The following is an 8344-nucleotide window of genomic DNA, read 5'->3' as shown; positions in this document are numbered from 1 at the left end:
AAAGAAAAACCCTCAGGTTAATTTCAGCTCCCTCACCCTTCCTTACTCAACCTCTTTGAAAGGAGAAATTAATTGCAGAAATCATCACAGAACTGGAAGAAGAGTTGAAGAACTATTCCAAAGACAAAACAAATCCCAGGACTATTTCAGGAAGTTCAGCAAATTGAAATTCATAAATTTTCTCCTCCTTAGGTTGCTTCCATTAAGGTGATTTCATCTAAGGAATCTCGTCTTGGTTTTACTCTCTTACAACTTTACTGTCCTAGGACAGAGAATCAAGCCCAATGGGATCGAGGTTACTACTTCAGTATACTCTTAGCATGCTTCAGTTTAAGCATACAATCTCTAGGCACTCCTGGTTCAAGGCTTACATGTGGTACTGGTGGGTTTCAGGTAAGCGATGAAGCATACAAACCAATAATAACTTCCCAATTTTGACTCCCAAAACTGGAAAAGAAAAGCAGCCAGGTGCAAAAATGAGAAGACAGGAGATGACATCAATAGTGAGAGTAGGGTCAAGGAACTGATTTTAAATGTGTGGTTGGATTTTGGATATGTGGCTATATGGCAAAATATCCAACAGACAAATATGAAGAATATTAACTTCCAGGAAGGCCAGGATTGGACATAAATATTTGAGTCAGCGGCACAGGGCAATAACTAAAACTCTGAGAGTAAATTTCCTTTTGTGAAGGAGAGGGTAATGTAGAGAAGAATGAAAAAAGAATGGTTTCCCAATAGAGAAGAATGAAAGGGAAGCCTGAGATAAACTGCCTCATCATCTATGCACAGGGAAAGTATCTATGGTTCCCCCTACAATACCCAGTCATGAACACAGGCTCTTTTGACTGCAAGGCTATAAATCAGAGATGTGACTTATGAATCAAATCGTGGGTTGCTGAATTATCTTAGTCACCCAGCTGTTTTGTATCATGCAGACCCAGCATGTAGCTTCTCCTTCATGCTCTCCCTCTGCATCCGAACTAGTGCTTCCACATGAACATCTGCACTGTGATACTGATTCATGTACTCCTTTAAAGTCTGCCCAGCTACTTCTTTGTAAAGGCTCACCCCAGATGGGAGGTGATGTAGGTATTACCATCTGACTTTTGGAAATAAAAAGAAATTCCATAATTTTGTGAAATAATGCTTATAGTTTTCCTCATTTACTACACAGATATCATTTCATTTTTTGCCTCTGGACCCTTCATGAGCATCTTGGGGAGTGGAGAATGAGAGAACCCTTTCAGTGAGAACTACCACTGTCTTCAGTAGCTCACAGCAGTTTTACAGAATGCTAGCTCAGCAAAAGGCACATGCTTCGGAGACCACGGCGCACGATGTAATATTTGCAACCACAGTGAAATTGGCTCAAATAATTTACTTTGAAAAATTCCAGACTGGGGCCAAGATATAGAAAACTAGCTACATAATTTATAGGTCCCCTTTAAATCCTCTCTCAGTAAAATTAAATTCCACTCTTTTTCCTACCTCTTGCAACAGCAGTTTCCTGGCACTGCTGACAAGCATTGCTCTTGAGAGTTCTACTCCTTAGAGCAACGGAAGGCTGTTTGCAAACTCTGGATTAACCTGCCAACTAACTGAATGTAAAGCCATCACTCAGGAAGATTCAAAACAATCTCCACTCTGTTTTCCAGGTGGATTATTCCAAGGGCCAGAGCATGACTGGCCTAAGAGAAATCTGTTGTCGTTTGTGAGAAGGAGAGTGCAACATGGGCTTGGGGTTGATACAATTCTGGAATCTAGTGAAAGCTTTTTACACTGCCTCGCCCTCTTTACATTGCTATCCCCTGTGACTGTTCCCTTAGCTTGCTGCATTGCTGACACCTTCTCATTCTTCTCATCTCAGCTTAACTGTCACCTCCCTAAGGTGGCCTTCTCTGAACAGTCCAGTGAAAAAGTAGCCCACTTCCTATTCTCCCTCTAATTATTATAATCACAGTCCTGGGGTCATTTATTTCAAACCTTTTTTATCCAACTATACCTATTTTGTTTACTTATTTTTTAGTTTTCCCTTTCCTCTAAAAGGCAAGTTACTTGAAGGAAGAACCATAACTACGTTTGTTTTATGTTTGAGAAGCAGAATATTGCCATGATTCTCAAACATTTTTGGTCTCCGCATCCCTTTATACTCTTAAAAGTTATTAAGGAGCCCAAAAAGCTTGTATTTATGTAATTTTTATCTATTGACATCTACTATCTCAATAATAAAAAATGAGAAATTTAAAAAACATGTTCATCAAATAATTTTAAAATATTAATAATAAATTATTACATGTTAAAATAACTTTTTAAATAAAAATAACTGTTTTTCAAAACATACAAAAATAGTGTGATAAGTGCCATTGTCTTACTTTTTATAAATCTTACTTTTTATAAATCTTACTTTTTATAAATCTCTTTAAATCGCTTATTATATATGCTTCTGAATTCAATTTGTTGTGATAATTTTTGTTGAACATTAAGAAAAGCCAAAATACTGCATATATTCCTTTTAATACTGTACTGAAAAATTTGACGAGTAGTAATTTCTTAAATGTTAATTGCAAAATGGACTCTGAAACCATAATTATGAACTTCTCACACTTACATTATAACCCATGGTTTAGCACTTTGAAAGAATCATTTACTTGTGAGCAATTTTGTAATATGGATTGATCATTTAAAAAACATTGGTTAACTGAATTATGCATATCTTTCAAATGCTGACACTTTTCCATTTTTAATATAATCATTGATACCATGAGAAGAGTCTATTTTTTGTTTTGTTTTGAGACAGATTCTTGCTCTGTTGCCCAGGCTGGAGTGCAGTGGCATAACCTTGGTTCACTGCAACCTCCACCTCCCAAGTTCAAGCAATTCTATTGCCTCAGCCTGCCAAGTAGCTGGGACTATAGATGTGTGCCACCACACCTGGCTAATTTTTGTATTTTTAGTATTTTTAGTAGAGACAGGGTTTCATCATGTTGGCCAGGCTGGTCTCAAACACCTGACCTCAAGTGATCCACCAACCTCAGCCTCCCACAACTGCTGGGATTATAGGCATGATCCACCATGCCTGGCTGAGAAGAGTCTTTATTAGGAAGCTATTAAGTGCACAGTGCTAAATATAAGTTTTCAAAAATTCTAGATTTTGCTTAAAAGCTCAAATTTTATGAATGGCAATAAATATTGATATCTGTTTGACTTTGTAGTGACAGGCTCACTTCATTCATTTTTGAGAAATTATCTACAAAATATGCAAGTGTGAGTGACCTTAATTTGTCTCTCATTCTTTGTAATAAAAATGATGCTGTATTAAAAAAAAAAAAAATGCTGGGCATGGTGGCTCACGCCTGTAATCCTAGTACTGTGGGAGGCTGAGGTAGGTGGATCACTTAAGATCAGGCCAACATGATGAAACTCCATCTCTACCAAAACATACAAAAATTAGCTGGGCGCGGTGGTGTGCACCTGTAATCTCAGCTGCTTGGGAAGCTGAGGCACGAGAAGTGTTTGAATCCAGGAGGCGGAGGTTGCAGTGAGCTGACATCACGCCATTGCACTCCACCTTAGGTGACAGAGTGAGATCTTTTCTCAAAAAAAAAAAACAAAAAACAAAAAACAAAAAAAAACTAGTGGCTAGTTCATCTCTCAATTCAAATAAACACACCAGTGCTTTTCCTTTAGATAACTATCATAATTTACCAGCAAAATAAAAGGCTTATGTGTACTTTTCATTTCATCATACACAGAATACTGAAAAGACATATATGCAAGTATTGAAATGTTAATGTGATGAATAATTTTACTGCTTTATCAAGTATAACATTAATATCCTTGGCATTAAGAGTTTTATTGTTTTCTGAGTGTGTGAAGAGCACAATGACTACCAGTACAGTTCAATGCCACTGCATTCATCTTTGCAATGGCACCAGCAGTTTATCCACAAATATTTTGCCTCATGAGCATAAATGCTGCTATGAAAAAGGCAAATCATGCCTTAGTGTTATAGGAAAATAATGTTGGCCTGATGGATCTCATGGAAAGATCTCCAGAGCACTCAGGAGACAGCACTTTGAGGACCACTAAAGCAGTGGTTAGTGGAACAGGTCTATGGCTCTAGACTCTCTGGGTTCATACCTATGCTGTATTCTTTGCCATTGTATTGATAGGCAGGTTGCTCTTTTCTTTGCCTCAGCTTCCTCATCTCTACAAATTTTGGCAAGCTGGGTAAAATAATTATTTTGTGAATTGTGAGGATGAAACAAAGTCAAACATGTGGGAAAGTTCTTTTAGTTTTAGGTTCTCTAGAAATATTTTTTTCTAATAATAGAATTTTTTACTTATGGGCTTGCAGTCATGTTTTGGTACCTGTTTTACACTGGCTGTTACTTTTTCCCAGTCTCTGCACTCTTCATGCAAAATGCACCATCTTATGTCTCAATCTCATCAGGCATGAATCTGATCAGGCATGCATCTGAATAGCTACTCAGATATGTCAATGACAGATTAACAGCCAACATGTAAGAGTTGCATTGTGCTTGGTCTAGTAAAATTTGCGGAGGAGAAAATGTGCAACTTTGATCTAGAAAAGTACTCATAAAAGACAATGCAAACCTGAGTTTGAGTAAGTTTCCAAGCTTAATAATCAGTGATGCCTCAGGCTTAATTTATATTAACAGCTGCTGAATTAGTTAGGACTATTGTTTACTAGTGATCAAACTTAATTAAAACTGTATAGGGACAAAAATCCTAGTGAAGTAGGTAGACATCAGATCACACATCTGAAGAAATATTCACATTTATTATCATTAGTTATCTGTTTCTCTTCACTTCTCAACTTTGCTCTTCTTGGTATTGCCCCACTTCTTAGGTTCATACTCGTGATGGTTAATATTGTGTCAACTTGACTGAATTGAAGGATGCAAAGTATTGAACCTGGGTGTGTTTGTGAGGGTGTTGCCAAAGGAGACTAACATTTGAGTAAGTGGACTGGGAGAGGCAGACCCACCTTCAATCTGGGTGGGCACCATCTAATCAGCTGCCAGCATGGCTAGAATAAAGCAGGCAGAAGTTGAAAGGATTAGACTTGTTGAGTCTTCCGGCCATGATCTTTCTCCTGTGCTGGATGCTTCCTGCCCTCAAACATCAGACTCCAAGTTCTTCAGCTTTTGGACTCTTGGACTTACACCAGTGATCTGCCAGGGGCTCCCAGGCTTTTGGCCACAGGCTGAAGGCTGCACTGTCAGCTTCCCTGCTTTTGAGGTCTTGGGACTTGGACTGGCTTCCTTGCTCCTCAGCTTGCAGATGGCCTATTGTGGGGCTTCACCTTGTGATCTTGTGAGTCAATATGCATTGATAAGCTTTCCTTCATATACACGTCTATCCTATCAATTCTGTTCCTCTAGAGAACCCTGATTAACACAGCACCCAAGATATAGTAACAGAACTAACCACAGACAGGTTCAAGCTCACAACACACACGTGCTTAGAAACTGGTGGAAGGAGAACAATGCTTTCCCACCTATTGTAGCAAAGTCCTGGACAGAATTCTCACTGATATGCCCATTTCTTCACCACTCAGAGGACTATGTTCTCTAAAGATTACCAATTAGTAATCACACATCTAGAAGCAAAAGATAAGACAGCCCTGCTATAATTATGTAGGCTGAAAATGAAAAAGGAATGGTTTCCCCATGAAAATTTGATATACTATTACCAAAAGTGGGGAGAGAATTGTGGCAGGCAAAAACAACAGGTCTTTACTTAGGGCAGTATTAGACAAATATTGTCATGTTACCATTACAGACTGAGTATATATAATATGGGTCCTATATTTTAATAGGACTGTTTCTTGCCGCAAGAGTGACTCTGATAGAGCGAATCCCAGGCAATGAGGCAGGTAAATTGGGGTGTGTGCTTTAAAGAGAAGGGCTTTGTATACCTTAAGATCCCATTAGTGAATGGCCATTTGTCCCTTCTATGCAAAAGGAAGGTCTTCACATGAAAGAATCAAACTACTTTTTTCATTTCTGTCACTAAGTGTCATGTCCTCACATGAGCCATTTTGTTTTCTTCTGTTCCCAATTTTTCCCTTTCATCCAGGTCAGAGAACACTCTCTAGACTTATTACTCTACTGGCCATTCTTCCCCCAAACCCTTGAGTTGATATTTTTTCCTGTTGAAAGAAAGCGTAGTTTAATGATGTGAACATTGGTATATACATGGAATTGTGAATTCTTTCCTCACTATGTCATCTTAGTGTTCAACATCTATGAGCATCAGTTTTTTTGACTGTAAAATGGAAAAAGATATTAGCAGTTATGAATATTCAATAAGTTACTACATGAAAAATTTCACATATAAAGTCTGGCCAGGAACAGATACTTTCCTCCTCTAACTATCAACATTTTCTGAATGTGTATTGTTTCTAATTCTTTCATTTGAAATGCCTCAACACTGCTTCATTATGCTGAACTATCACCCTCTTCCAATTTAATTGGTGTTTCTAGTTCTAAGTGTCCTTAAAGTATACTTAATCCCCATTTTCAACATGTGTTCAGGAACAAAAAAACCTAAGGCCAAATTTATATGTATAAGCAGACCAGGTTACCATTTACAAGGTAGGCAACGACTTAGAGAATGAAAATGGGAGGGCCTCTTGTCCTAAGCTTTCTTCCCCACCCACTTGTCAATTGTAAAAAATTTCCATTTGGAATAACTTTCCCATTGAATCAATAAATCTTCATTATGACATTGTTTAGATGTAGATGTTCATCTTGATAATGTAATTTATTGCCATTATTAACCAAGGGCAGCAAGAATTTGTTAATCAGATGAACCTAGAAAGCAGAAAGATTTAAAATAAATGGAAGTGAGAACAGGACTAGAGCCTGTGGTACTACTCTGTAGAGATGGCAGGAGGTGGTAGTGATGGTAGGGAAATTAGGGCTGACATATACATTTCTTCATTTATCTGTTTAGCCAGCATTTATTAAATACTTATTTTGCACCTGGCCGAAGTCTAGTTAAGGTACACATTGGTTTAAAATGATAGGCAAATGCAGGGCTCTCATGAAGCTCACAGTATAATGAGAACAATTGACATTAAGTAAGTAGTTTCAATAAAGGCTGGTATGTTTTATAATAAGCTTAATCCAGGTACTTTAGGAGAGCATAGCTATAATACCTCACCTCCATCACCCAAGGGATTCAGGTAAAGCTTCATGAAAGATGTGCCTTTTAAGTTGAGACCTGCAGAAGGCTAAGATGTACCCAAAAAAGAAAAGGGAGGAAAATCTTACAGAAAGAGGGAATAAAGGATACACAAGCCTGGCAACTAAAAACAAAACAATGCATGGTATAGTTAAGTAAATAAATAAATTTTGTATCCCTGAAATATAGAATACATGAAAAAATAGCTAGAGATAAGGCCAGGGAAATAGGCAAGGATCAAAATCCTGTGAAACTGGATAAGGTGTAGGAAAGGGAGCATATGAGCCTTGCTAAGGAGGTTGTACTTCATGCTGAATTAATGCAGGGCCATTCCAAGATTTTAAGCAGAACAGTAGTATAACTGCATTTACTTTTATCAAGGTCATTCTGGTTGTAGTACATTGGAAGGGAACATGAATAAAAGCAGGCAGATGATTAAAGAAATTAATTACTGCAGCATTCCAGTGAGAGGATATTTGTAAGAGCTAATGCGGCAGTGATGATGATAATGATGATGATGATGGTGATGATCATGACCACGATGATGCCTATATTGACAATGGTGGAGGTGGTGACAGTGGTGCTGTCTTTAGGCACTATCAGGCTTATTTGCCTCCAAGTCTCTACAGCTGCACTGTTGAATCCTGTAGCCAGTAGCCACATGTGGCAAAAGAGCACTTTCAATGTGATAGTGAAACTGTGTTCAACTTAAACAAATGAGATAAAACAAAAAATGTAGTACCTCAGCTGCGCCAATCACATTACAAGTGCTCTTGAGCCACATGCACCTAGTGGCTCTTATGTTAGCTTGTGCAGGTATGAAACATTTCCATCACTGCAGAAAGTTCCACTGGACAGCCCTGCTCTATTGTTTTTCTCTCATCACATCTAGAACTGCTTAACTTCCAACTATATTTGTACCCAACCCTAGATTTTAGGACTAGTCTTATCTTTAGAAGGTGGAATTAGAGCATAATACAATACTTGAAATGCAGTAAGGTCATTGTAATGCCCTAATAGTAAAATTAATTTAATGATGCTTGCTTTGACTTGCTCTTATGGGACTTCCAGATTTCCTCAAATTGTCTCTCAGTTATTTCAGGGATCACCTAGGCGACTTTTCATG

Source organism: Papio anubis, chromosome 12, assembly GCF_008728515.1.
Source record: "Papio anubis isolate 15944 chromosome 12, Panubis1.0, whole genome shotgun sequence".
NCBI lineage: Eukaryota > Metazoa > Chordata > Mammalia > Primates > Cercopithecidae > Papio > Papio anubis.
This window is presented reverse-complemented; position numbering follows the sequence as displayed.